Here is a 14,817-nt window from a genome sequence, read left to right as displayed (position 1 = left end):
CATATATACTACATGCAACATGCATACTACATACATGCTACATACTACATGCATGCTACATACATGCTACATACTACATACATGCTACATACATACTACATATATACTACATTCATACAGCATACATACTACATATATACTACATGCATGCAACATACATACTACATATATACTACATGCATGCAACATACATACAACATATATACTACATGCATGCAACATGCATACTACATATATACTACATGTAACATACATACTACATATATACTACATGCAACATGCATACTACATACATGCTACATACTACATGCATGCTACATACATGCTACATACTACATACATGCTACATACATACTACATATATACTACATGCATGCAGCATACATACTACATATATACTACATGCATGCAACATACATACTACATATATACTACATGCATGCAACATACATACAACATATATACTACATGCATGCAACATGCATACTACATATATACTACATGTAACATACATACTACATATATACTACATGTAACATACATAACACCATATATGCTACATACTACATGCATGCTACATACTACATACACTCACTGGCCACTTTATTAGGTACACCTGTCCAACTGTGTGTTAAGACTTAATTTCTAATCAGCCAATCACATGGCGGCAACTCAGTGCATTTAGGCATGTAGACATGGTCAAGACAATCTCCTGCAGTTCAAACCGAGCATCAGTATGGGGAAGAAAGGTGATTTGAGTGCCTTTGAACGTGGCATGATTGTTGGTGCCAGAAGGGCTGGTCTGAGAATTTCAGAAACTGCTGATCTACTGGGATTTTCACGCACAACCATCTCTAGGGTTTACAGAGAATGGTCCGAAAAAGAAAAAAAATCCAGTGAGCGGCAGTTCTGTGGCCGGAAATGCCATGTTGATGCCAGAGGTCAGAGGAGAATGGGCAGACTGGTTCGAGCTGATAGAAAGGCAACAGTGACTCAAATTGCCACCCGTTACAACCAAGGTAGGCAGAAGAGCATCTCTGAACGCACAGTGCGTCGAACTTTGAGGCAGATGGGCTACAGCAGCAGAAGACCACACTGGGTACCACTCCTCTCAGCTAAGAACAGGAAACTGAGGCTACAATTTGCACAAGCTCATCGAAATTGGACAGTAGAAGATTGGAAAAACATTGCCTGGTCTGATGAGTCTCGATTTCTGCTGCGACATTCGGATGGTAGGGTCAGAATTTGGCGTAAACAACATGAAAGCATGGATCCATCCTGCCTTGTATCAACGGTTCAGGCTGGTGGTGGTGGTGTCATGGTGTGGGGAATTTTTTCTGGGCACTCTTTGGGCCCCTTGGTACCAATTGAGCATCGTTGCAACGCCACAGCCTACCTGAGTATTGTTGCTGACCATGTCCATCCCTTTATGACCACAATGTACCCAACATCTGATGGCTACTTTCAGCAGGATAATGCGCCATGTCATAAAGCTCGAATCATCTCAGATTGGTTTCTTGAACATGACAATGAGTTTACTGTACTCAAATGGCCTCCTCAGTCACCAGATCTCAATCCAATAGAGCATCTTTGGGATGTGGTGGAACGGGAGATTCGCATCAGGGATGTGCAGCCGACAAATCTGCGCCAACTGTGTGATGCCATCATGTCAATATGGTCCAAAATCTCTGAGGAATGCTTCCAGCACCTTGTTGAATCTCTGCCACGAAGAATTGAGGCAGTTCTGAAGGCAAAAGGGGGTCCAACCCCTTACTAGCATGGTGTACCTAATAAAGTGGCCAGTGAGTGTACATGCTATATACTACATACATGCTACATACATAATACATATATACTACATGCATGAAACATACATACAACATATATACTACATGCATGCAACATGCATACTACATATATACTATATATACTACATGTAACATACATACTACATATATACTACATGCAACATACACACTACATGCTACATACATGCAACATACATACTACATACATGCTACATACATTCACACTACATGCTACATACATGCAACATACATACTACATACATGCTACATACATGCAACATACATACTACATACATACTACATACCACATGCATGCAACATGCATACTACATATATACTGCATATATACTACATGCATGCAACATACATATATACTACATACAATACATACATATAGACATACAGTACATATAACATAGAGTACATACTCACCGTCACTTGTCACTTTGATCCCCGAAGCCATTGTCACCTGAGGGATAAATATCAAAATAAAAAAACACCAATATACTTACCCCGATCCGCAGAAGTCCACGAGGGTCCCACGTCCATCTTGCGTGGAGAACAGCAGCATCAGCTGATGCTACCGTTCTCTACCAGCTCCAGGAATACAATGACGGAAGGTAGGTATTCTTCCGCACTGTATTCCTCCACCACTTTAAAAAAAAAAAAAAAGTCCCTAGTCTCACTTTATGCCATTGCTGCGTTCCCACGCAGCAATGGCATAAAGTGAGACTAGGGACTTTTTATTCCTGGAGCTGGTAGAGAACGGTAGCATCAGCTGATGCTGCTGTTCTCCACGCAAGATGGACGTGGGACCCTCGTGGACTTCTGCGGATCGGGGTAAGTATATTGGTGTTTTTTTATTTTGATATTTATCCCTCAGGTGACAATGGCTTCGGGGATCAAAGTGACAAGTGACGGTAAGTATGTACTCTATGTTATATGTACTGTATGTCTATATGTATGTATTGTATGTAGTATATATGTATGTTGCATGCATGTAGTATATATGCAGTATATATGTAGTATGCATGTTGCATGCATGTGGTATGTATGTAGTATGTATGTAGCATGTATGTAGTATGTATGTTGCATGTATGTAGCATGTAGTGTGTATGTATGTAGCATGTATGTAGTATGTATGTAGCATGTAGTGTGCATGTTGCATGTATGTAGCATGTAGTATATATGTAGTATGTATGTTACATGTAGTATATATATTATATATGTAGTATGCATGTTGCATGCATGTAGTATATATGTATTATGTATGTAGTATGTATGTAGCATGTATGTAGTATGTAGCATGTATGTAGTATGTAGCATGCATGTAGTATGTAGCATGTATGTAGTATGCATGTTGCATGTAGTATATATGTAGTATGTATGTTACATGTAGTATATATGTAGTATGCATGTTGCATGCATGTAGTATATATGTAGTATGTATGTTGCATGCATGTAGTATATATGTAGTATGTATGTTGCATGCATGTAGTATATATGTTGCATGTATGTTGCATGCATGTAGTATATATGTAGTATGTATGTTGCATGCATGTAGTATATATGTAGTATGTATGTTGCATGCATGTAGTATATATGTAGTATGTATGTAGCATGTATGTAGTATGTAGCATGTATTTAGCATGCATGTAGTATGTAGCATGTATGTAGTATGCATGTTGCATGTAGTATATATGTAGTATGCATGTTGTATGTATGTAGCATGTATGTAGCATGTAATTTTTTTTTATTTTTTTTTACATTCAACACATTAGCCGGATGATGGGACTACTACTGTCTACTACTACTATTGCACATGTCAGTCATGTGTATAATGAATTGATTTTGTATTATTTATTGCTGATGATTTGCATTATGTCTGTATTAAGCATGAGTAGTCATATTGTTGACAATTGGTTGTCTTTGAATCATCTTTACTTACCATATCATATATACATATGTATATGATTGTAGGATATTAGGCCTCCATATGTATTATTATATTATTGCTGTCAGAGACACCGCACTGCACTTGCTCATAGAGCCAGTGCACGTGTCCTGAGTACAGAAGCAGTGCTAAACGATACCTGTGGAGCAGGTCAGCAGAGGTGACCATGCGTGCTTCAGGCTAATAGTGTCAGGATCCAGTCAGTGCTGGAAAGTAAAGATGCATAGGACCTGCGGACACTGAAACTGAATAGTCTGCACGGGACCTATGGTCATGTGACTGCAAGGGGGCGGGGCTTAGCGTCCTGTATTCAGATAGGACAGGACACCATACAAACAACTCAGAGTCAGGCAAAACAGAGGTCACAGCAGTATGGGCAAACGAGGTACAGAGGGACAAACAGACGGGTGGTCAGACAGAGCCAAAGGTCATACACAAGAGGGCGACGTGGTACCAAGGGGACGAGCAGAGAGGAGTCGGGTCACAAGCAGAGAGTCATACACGAGAGGTAGCGCAGTACAAGAGGGTCAGGCAGAACTCGTAACAGGGACAGAACCAGATCACAACCGAACAAGCAAGCAAGATATCAGGCACAAGGCACACGTATACAAGAGGTCACTTAACTCAGCCGAGGGCAGGAGTATAACTGACACCGGACCCAGGTCCAGTGAGCACTAAATAGCCTCCTTCTGCCAGAGAGAGGCAGCACAATTAACCCATAGTCTAACCAGGACAGGTCAAAGCGAAATCCCGTCCTGGATCATGACAATTGCCTTACATGATTTTGTGTAGTTAATATGATGTGACTGAGGACAATCACATCTATTTATAATGTATGAGATTTTATCTGTGCCCAGTGAAGGTTATATTGTAGCCGCAAAGTCTAATTTACTATAGTATTCTATATTCTATCTAATTGTGTGGCCTCTATAACCTTATTCACATGTATATATATGCGTGTTGCCATTCTATTGATTCAGTGCCGGCAGCCAGGTGCGCATGCACTTTGTGCCCCTTATGTCTTACTGTTCTGGGCGTCACTGTGGGCGGGCATGTTGCTTAGTCACATGACTTGTGGCTGGGCTCCTCCCTCCCTTGACGCGGATGCAGTCTTTCATATGGGTGATCTCAAATACGCATGCGCCCATTACGGTTTACCGGCGGCACATATTTTATTAGGTATTGGGCTCCCTTCCGGGTTGTCTTTCTCCTGCGCCCCCGGTGAGATAGTACCGTGCGGAAATTCCCGGTATATCCCGGGTTGACGCGTGAGAGCGCCCGCTGTGGATGTTGCCCTGGCAATATGCTAATTCATTGAAGCACTTCCGGTTTGAGTCCGATTGGTTCTGGCTTCCTTTTTAAACCCCTTACTACACTATATGGCATGCCCCCTGATGAAGGCTTTGCCAAAACGCGTGTCAGGGTGACGCTTGTGTGCTGACAGGCCCCCACCATTTTCCCTGGGCTTCCCGGATAATCTGTGAAAGTTCTATTGCTATGTGCATTTTCTCATTTTGTCACTATATGTGAATCTATGACTGTGTTGCCGCCGGTGATAATGGGAGTTACTTTAGACATGTACCCGTAGTTATATGGGAATATAGGAGTTTTGGCAATGATTTAAATTATTTAGTCTCATACCATTTCTTCTTGGGTATTGTTCCAGGGGGAATGATTACACAGGTCAACGAAAAAAAATTTTTTTTCTGGTGTCCAAAATATTTTAATGAATTTGGGGTATTTTTGGGGTGCTGATTCTGAATATGTCATCAGTTTTGCCAGATTGGCTCAAGTTTTTGAGATTTTTGGTATCTTATTTATAGCACTTGTTGGTAAATGCGACGCATCATCTCATTAATTTCTTTGGATTAGTACTTGAACTGAGCAGTTCTCAATATAGTTTTGTGTTAATTAGTGTTCTAAAAGTTTGTTCATAGCTTGATTTTTGCACTAACTTTATGTTGTTGTCTGTTTTCCAGTGAAAAGCATGAACTCATCATGAAGAAGTTGTCTTAACGATCCAGACTCATTCTGTTACATTTGTGGTGAATATACACTGCCAAAACATAGAAGAAACATAACACACTTCGTAAAAAAAGTGTATTTTGCCTATTTTGGGGTTATGCTTGGGGACCAAGACAAGTTTTGGGCACCACACATAGTGTGCAAAGCATGTATCGAATTATTACGAAAATGGAGCAAAGGACAAAGAAAAAGCTTCAAATTTGGTGTTCCAATGGTGTGGAGAGAGCCAAAAAATCATCATGATGACTGTTATTTCTGTGCAGTGCAAGTGCAAGGATTCAATAAGCATAAGAAACGAAAATGGGAGTAACATGGAATCTGCAAGAAGGCCTGTCCCTCATTGTGAAGATGTGCCTGTACCTGTGTTTACCATAAATAACAGTCATCATGATGATTTTTTGGCTCTCTCCACACCATTGGAACACCAAATTTGAAGCTTTTTCTTTGTCCTTTGCTCCATTTTCGTAATAATTCGATACATGCTTTGCACACTATGTGTGGTGCCCAAAACTTGTCTTGGTCCCCAAGCATAACCCCAAAATAGGCAAAATACACTTTTTTTACGAAGTCTGTTATGTTTCTTCTATGTTTTGGCAGTGTGTATTCACCACAAATGTAACAGAATGAGTCTGGATCGTTAAGACAACTTCTTCTTGATGAGTTCATGCTTTTCACTGGAAAACAGACAACAACATAAAGTTAGTGCAAAAATCAAGCTATGAACAAACTTTTAGAACACTAATTAACACAAAACTATATTGAGAACTGCTCAGTTCAAGTACTAATCCAAAGAAATTAATGAGATGATGCGTCGCATTTACCAACAAGTGCTATAAATAAGATACCAAAAATCTCAAAAACTTGAGCCAATCTGGCAAAACTGATGACATATTCAGAATCAGCACCCCAAAAATACCCTAAATTCGATGAAATATCTTTGGCACCAAAAATGCTGTTGACCAGTGTTATTAAACTATTTGTTTTTTACCATCAAATAATCCATTACAATTTTGTGGGGTTGTTCAGTCATTACATTGGCATCTCGCTGTTTGAGCTGCTAGTACACTCTGGTGTTTGTTACCTGTACCTGTAATTTTGTTCATCAATAAAATTATTTTTAACTTTTGCATATAATATGGACTGTGTGATGGTTTGTTTTCCCTTTTGCTCTTTGTCAGTATATTGCGATCCGTCTTTATTTATGTCCAATATTGCAGTATCACTATTTTCCTCTTACTACTAATTATGATACTGATATTTTTGTTGAGTTGTCTTCTTCTTCTTCTTATATTAGACTAGTTACAGTGCGTTGCGAAGGTATTCGACTTCCGGGAACTTTTCAACCTTTTCCCACATATCATGCTTCAAACAGAAAGATACCAAATGTAAATTTTTGGTGAAGAATCAACAACAAGTGGAATACAATTGTGAAGCTGAACGAAATGTATTGGTTACTTTAAATTTTTGTGGAAATTCAAAAACTGAAAAGTGGGGCGTGCAATATTGTTCGGCGCCTTTACTTTCAGTGCAGTCAAAACTCACTCCAGAAGTTCATTGTGGATCTCTAAATGATCCATTGTTGTCCTAATGACTAATGATGATAAATATAATCCACCTGTGTGTAATCAAGTCTCCATATAAATGCATCTGCTCTGTGATAGTCTCAGGGTTCTGTTTGAAGCACAGAGAGCATCATGAATACCAAGGAACACAACAGGCAGATCTGTGATACTGTTGTGGAGGAGTTTAAAGCTGGATTTGGATGCAAACTGATTTCCAAAACTTTAAACATCCCAAGGAGCACTGTGCAAGCGATCATATTGAAATGGAAGGATTATCATACCCCTGCAAATCTACCAAAACCCGGCCGTCCCTCTAAACTTTCATCTCAAACAAGGAGAAGACTGATCAGATATGCATCCAAGAGCCCCATGATCACTCTGGATGAACTGCAGAGATCTACAGCTGAGGTGGGACAGTCTGTCCATAGGACAACAATCAGTCGTACACTTCACAAATCTGGCTTTTATGGAAGAGTGACAAGAAGAAAGCTATTTCTCAAAGATATCCATAAAAAGTGTCATTTAAAGTTTGCAACAAACCACCTGGGAGACACACCAAACATGTGGAAGAAGGTGCTCTGGTCAAATGAAACCAAAATCAAACTTTTTGGCAACAATGCCAAACGATATGTTTGGCGTAATGGCAACACAGCTAATCACCCTGGACACACCATCCCCACTGTCAAACATGGTGGTGGCAGCATCATTTTTTGGGCCTGCTTTTCTTCAGCAGGGACAGGAAAGATTGTTAAAATTGATGGGAAGATGGATAGAGCCAAATACAGGACCATTCTTGAAGAAAACCTGTTGGAGTCTGCAAAAGACCTGAGACTGGGATGGAGATTTGACTTCCAACAAAACAATGATCCCAAACATAAAGCAAAATCTTCAATGGAATTGTTCACAAATAAACATCCAGGTGTTAGAATGGCCAAGTCAAAGTCAAGACCTGAATCCAATCGAAAATCTGTGGAAAGAGCTGAAAACTGCTGTTCACAAATGATCTCCATCAAACCTCACTGAGCTCAAGCTGTTTGCCAAGGAAGAATGGGCAAGAATTTCAGTCTCTCAATGTACAAAACTGATAGAGACATACCCCAAGCGACTTGCAGCTGTAATCACAGCAAAAGGTGATGCAACAAAGTATTAAGTTACAGGGAATGAATAATATTGTACGCCCCACTTTTCAGTTTTTGAATTTCCACAAAAATTTAAAAAAAAAAAATTTTGTTCAACTTCACAATTGTGTTCCACTTGTTGTTGATTCTTCATCAAAAATTTACATTTGGTATCTTTATGTTTGAAGCATGATATGTTGGAAAAGGTTGAAAAGTTCCAGGGAGCCGAATACTTTCGCAAGGCACTGTATATCAGGTGGTGACCTTTTATTTTTACCTTGCTGAATGATCCCTGGAACAGACAGTTCATTGATGAACCCAAATAAAGAATGCCTGTTTAATATCTCAGCCATTTCCTTGTCCTCTTTAATTACCTTGTTATTATCGTATTTTAAGGGGCTGATATAATGTTTTCTTCTTTTTAACATTGTGTATTTCGAAAGTTTTAGATGATTTATTTTAATGTCACTGGTGATTTGTTTCTCTATAGATAAATTTGCTAGCTTAATTTCATTTTTATGTTTAATATTTAGATCTTTATACTCCTGAATACTCCTTATACAGCCTTCAAGATTTTGAATGTTCTTTGTTTTTGCCTTACTAAACTTTATACTGTCTTATTTATCCATAATGGTTTCTTTTTATTCCTTGACATTTTATTACCAGATGGTATAAGTTTTCTACAGGATATCTATATCCTTAAACATGCCCTATTACTGTATGCTCAGTATTCCTAGTTACCATGACTTGGTCCAAGTTTACATGATTAAGCTCTTCCCTTAATTTGTTGAAATCAGCTTTTCTTAAGATCCATGTGTTAGGCGTTGGGATTCTCCTGCTGCGCAGGATAGATCCCAAACATTTTCTAGTACTGTTCAGCTATATTAGGAGACTTGTAGTAAACTCCAATTAGGAGCTTTCTATTATTGTCATGTGTTTTTACCCATTCCGATTTTACATTGTTGCAGAGCTCCTAAAATGTCTTCATTGAGGACATGTTTTAAATTAGATTTAAATAAAATACACACCCCTCCACTTTTTTGTATTTCCTGTCCTTCCTAAATGTAGTGTAACCTTCTAATATTTGTCACCCAGTCACGACTTTCGTCCAGTCATGTTTCCCTAATTCCCACCACATCGTATTCTGTGGCTGACATAAGCATCACCAATTCATTTGTTTTGTTTGCAAGACTTCTTGCATTTGCCAGCAGACATTTAATTCTATTAGCACATTTATTACTACTGTTCAGCTCCCTCCTTTCCTTGCATGACTCAGCTCCCTTAAATCATCATTTACCCCTACTGTCTCGCTTTCTCTGTCTATTTTATCTATCACCTTTTTAGCACAACTACCCTTCCTTCCCCAGTTTCTAGATTAATAGCTCCTCTATCCATGTCTGACCATTTTTTCCCAATCCCAGCAGCACCCTTACCATTGATTTCACTGTTAAGATGTATACGAGCCACATCCAGTGTCATGTTTGTCGTATCAGACCAGCTAGACCTTGCGATTAGCCAATTTGTTGTCTCCAAAATTTTGCTTGGTTGGTGTTATCCAAGAAAGCTTGAGTGCTTATAGAGCATCTTCAGAGTGCTTTAAAGCTAAATTCGAGTCACTGTGGCCGCATGTCTAGCAGCTGTTCGACTCCTGCAACACATTCAAATATTGCCTAACAAACAGGCAATCCTTGCATGTGTTGCGGTTGTTGAACAGTCACAGTGACCCAAAAATGTTCTATTCTTGGCTGATAGACCGCTCTCGGTCTGATCGATGATCTGAATAATGCTCTTTCTCTTTCCTTGGGAAATTGTCACAAAGTGACTGGCCCTGTGTGACACGACCCAACAAACGGTCGGTCACTAAATGGTAAACAAACATGGGAACACTGGAGACACAATTACAATGGTGGGCCCTGCGATAGGGAATGGGGAATGGACACCTCCTGCACTCTCCTGAGGCTGTGCCCTGGTCTATCCTTACGTCCCTATACATCTTCTTTTAAACCGTCGCCGAGCAGGATACCTTAGCCCTCACTTGACCTGCACCAATCTCTCAGTAGGGAATTGGCAAGTGTGGTCCCTGGTCCCACCACTGCACTAATACACCACTATGGGAAAATATAACAGACAAGGCAAGACAAACAACACTTAGTTTACTTTGCTGCAATGAACCGCACAGCAGAGTTAGGCACCAGATCAAGGTAATAGCTAAAGTTCCACTGCACTCAGCCAGCTCCTGACTCCAGCTTGGTCGGTCTCCAAAGAGGAAGTGTATCACCAACAGTTAGCTGAAGCATCAAGTGACCTTTTAAAGGAAGGTGGGAGTGGTCCCCTGTTATGAATGAGTCACCGTAGGAGGCAAAAACAGAAATACTAGCTAAGTCCAGAAAACCAGAGAAGTTGGCAGCTATCTGATTGCAGACCCCTGAACCTATCAGCAACAACTAGCAGTAGCCATGGGGGGTTCCTACGGTGCCCTAGACCCCTCGATCACAGCCGGAGAACTAAATAGCCTAAAGACAGAAAGGAAAATCTAAACTGCCCCAGAGCAGACCCCAAAGCAATAGGCAGCCCCCAACATATAATGACGGTGAAGCAAGATGAAAAAAACACTCACGCAGATAGAAAGAAAGCCTGAGCAAATGATGGGGCCCAAGCTAACTAAATAGGACAGGATAGAAAAGCTGCTGTCTGCAATCCGCCAAAAACCCTATCAAAACAAGAGCCAACAGACTGATAGGGAAAAAAGCCCTGAAGACTCTAGGCTTCAAAAAGACTATATCAGTACTCAAGTATTTTCTGAAGACAGAGCAAAAAGGAATTCAGCTCACCCCAGCAGGGAATGGCAGAAATCCAGAAAAACAAGGCAAAACAAAACCAAAACACAAATGCAAAAAGCAGAGCAGAAAACTTAGCTTTTGAGGAGCAGGAATCAGACTGGTCTCCTAGAATCCCTCAGAGAAATCACCCGCAAGGCAGAAGGGCGTTGGCTGCCTTATATCCAGTCAGCAATTCCTGTCACCCAGTCATCATCATTCTGCTCAGGTGCTTGGTAATCAGCCTCACTACCTTCCTTCACCAGAAGAGGGAGTTCATCAGACCTCAATGGTGAAGGGGAAAATGAACTCACAACAGTACCTCCCCCTTGAGGAGGGGTCACCGAACCCTCATCCACGCCACCAGGGCGATCAGGGTGAGCCCGATGAAAGGCATGCACCATTCTTTTGGCATGAACATCAGAGGCAGAGACCCAGGAATTATCCTCCTGACCATAACCCTTCCACTTAACCAAATACTGGAGTCTCCGTCTAGCCAGACGGGAATCCAGTATCTTCTCTACCTCATATTCCATGTTACCTTCAACCAACACAGGGTCCGGAGGTGCCACCCCAGGAACAACTGGTTCAACAAACATCTTCAACAAGGACTTATGAAACACATTATGAATTTTAAATGAGACAGGAAGAGCCAAACGAAAAGAGACCGGATTAATAATCTCCATAATCTTGTAAGGTCCAATAAATCTAGGCTTAAACTTAGGGGAAGCCACCTTCATAGTGATATTTTTTGATGATAACCAAACCATATCACCAACCTTAAACTGGGGACTAGAGTTGAGCGAAACGGGTCGAAAAAATTCAAAAGTCGCCGACTTTTGGCAAAGTCGGGTTTCATGAAACGAAACCCGACCCTAGGATGAGGTCGGCCACGAGGTCGGCGACTTACGTGCCAAAGTCGCGTTTCAAAAGTTTGTTTTGCGCTCTTTTTCAGCCAATCAGGATCCACGGACACTGTGGGCAACGTGATGACCTAGGCACGGGTCACCACCATCTTTCAGAAGGGCATGCAAGTGATTGGCTTGCTTTGGTGGGCGTCACAGGGGGTATAAAAGGGTGTGCACGCCGACCGCCATCTTACTTCTGCCGATCTTAGTATAGGGAGAGGTTGCTGCTGATTCTGTAGGGAGAGCGTTAGGCAGAGAAGAAGACAAAAAAACTGCTTCTGCTGCTAGCGATTTGGCCTGCACAACACACAAGTCACTGTGTGTGCAGTGCAAGGGGAGGCTATATAGTGGTGTATCAGTGGTGTTGGTTGTTGGGCTGCCTTTTAAGGCTTCCTGACACGCTGGCATTGCTGTTTACCCACTGCTCCGCAAACTGCTTTTTTAAAAGCAATCCAATCTCCCTTATCCTCTAGTCACTTTTGTCACAGCTGTGCCATCGAGCGTGTCACATAGCGCTCAGATATCAGTGGGCCTCACACAATCCACAAATGTCCAGTGTCCAAAAGTGTGCGCAGAGATTCAAAATCTCCATTATCCTCTTGTCACTTTGGTCACAGGCAGCTGTGCCATCGAGCGTGTCACATAGCGCTCAGATATCAGTGGGCCTCACACAATCCACAAGTGTCCAGTGTCCAAAAGTGTGCGCAGAGATTCAAAATCTCCATTATCCTCTCATCACTTTGGTCACAGGCAGCTGTGCCATCGAGCGTGTCACATAGCGCTCAAATATCAGTGGGCCTCACACAATCCACAAGTGTCCAGTGTCCAAAAGTGTGCGCAGAGATTCAAAATCTCCATTATCCTCTTGTCACTTTGGTCACAGGCAGCTGTGCCATCGAGCGTGTCACATAGCGCTCAGATATCAGTGGGCCGCACACAATCCACAAGTGTCCAGTGTCCAAAAGTGTGCGCAGAGATTCAAAATCTCCATTATCCTCTCGTCACTTTGGTCACAGGCAGCTGTGCCATCGAGCGTGTCACATAGCGCTCAGATATCAGTGGGCCTCACACAATCCACAAGTGTCCAGTGTCCAAAAGTGTGCGCAGAGATTCAAAATCTCCATTATCCTCTCGTCACTTTGGTCACAGGCAGCTGTGCCATCGAGCCTGTCACATAGCGCTCAGATATCAGTGGGCCTCACACAATCCACAAGTGTCCAGTGTCCAAAAGTGTGCGCAGAGATTCAAAATCTCCATTATCCTCTCGTCACTTTGGTCACAGGCAGCTGTGCCATCGAGCGTGTCACATAGCGCTCAGATATCAGTGGGCCTCACACAATCCACAAGTGTCCAGTGTCCAAAAGTGTGCGCAGAGATTCAAAATCTCCATTATCCTCTCGTCACTTTGGTCACAGGCAGCTGTGCCATCGAGCGTGTCACATAGCGCTCAGATATCAGTGGGCCTCACACAATCCACAAGTGTCCAGTGTCCAAAAGTGTGCGCAGAGATTCAAAATCTCCATTATCCTCTCGTCACTTTGGTCACAGGCAGCTGTGCCATCGAGCGTGTCACATAGCGCTCAGATATCAGTGGGCCTCACACAATCCACAAGTGTCCAGTGTCCAAAAGTGTGCGCAGAGATTCAAAATCTCCATTATCCTCTCGTCACTTTGGTCACAGGCAGCTGTGCCATCGAGCGTGTCACATAGCGCTCAGATATCAGTGGGCCTCACACAATCCAAAAGTGTCCACTGTCCACAAGTGTGTGCAGAAATTCTAAATCTCCCCTGTCCTATAGACACCTTGTACCTTGTTTTACATTACTATATAGTTTGTTGGATTTTGTCTACATTTCTACCAAAAATGAGGAAGGCTGGTGGAAGAGGCCGTGGAATTGGGCGGGGGTTGGCAGCTGGTAATGATGGTGTTGGTGGTGGATCTGATGGTAGTGGCAAGAGCAAAATAGGACCGAATGCAGGAGTTGCTGACCCTGCGTCATCGTCTGTCTACATAAGGCCTCGAACGCTTAGTTTTCTAGGAGTTGGCAAACCGCTTTTAAAGGCAGAGCATCAGGAAAAAGTTTTGTCTTACATTGCTGACTCAGCCTCCAGCTCTATCGCCTCCTCTTCTTCAGTTGTAAAAAGTAAAAGCACTGAGTCGTCATTGGAGGCTCATGTTCATGAACCACACCTTTCCTTGTGTCCTTCACCCCAACCAAGATTGAAGGATGACGCAGGACATACTACTGATTACTCCATGGAGCTGTTTTCACATACCATGCCTGGATTATCAAGTCAAATGGTGAATTACCCAGGCCAAGATGAATCTGACATGGAGTGCACTGATGCACAGCCGCTGATGGATGATTCTGCTGGTACATTCACTCAGAGCACTACATTGTCCTCGCAGTGTACAGAACCAGATTTTGAACCTGATGAGACTCCCCGCACACTATACCACCATACACGGTGACACAGAGAAAGGTGCACATGACATAGAAGAGGAGGTGATGGATGACCCAGTTGTTGACCCAGATTGGCATCCATTGGGGGAAGAGGGTGCTGCTTCCAATAGCTCAGATGAGGAGCATCCACAGCAGACATCGACATCGCAACAGCTGTTATC

The sequence above is a fragment of the Dendrobates tinctorius genome, unplaced genomic scaffold (genome assembly GCF_039654945.1).
Source record: "Dendrobates tinctorius isolate UK_male_01 unplaced genomic scaffold, ASM3965494v1 ptg000103l, whole genome shotgun sequence".
NCBI classification, from domain to species: Eukaryota; Metazoa; Chordata; class Amphibia; order Anura; family Dendrobatidae; genus Dendrobates; species Dendrobates tinctorius.
This window is presented reverse-complemented; position numbering follows the sequence as displayed.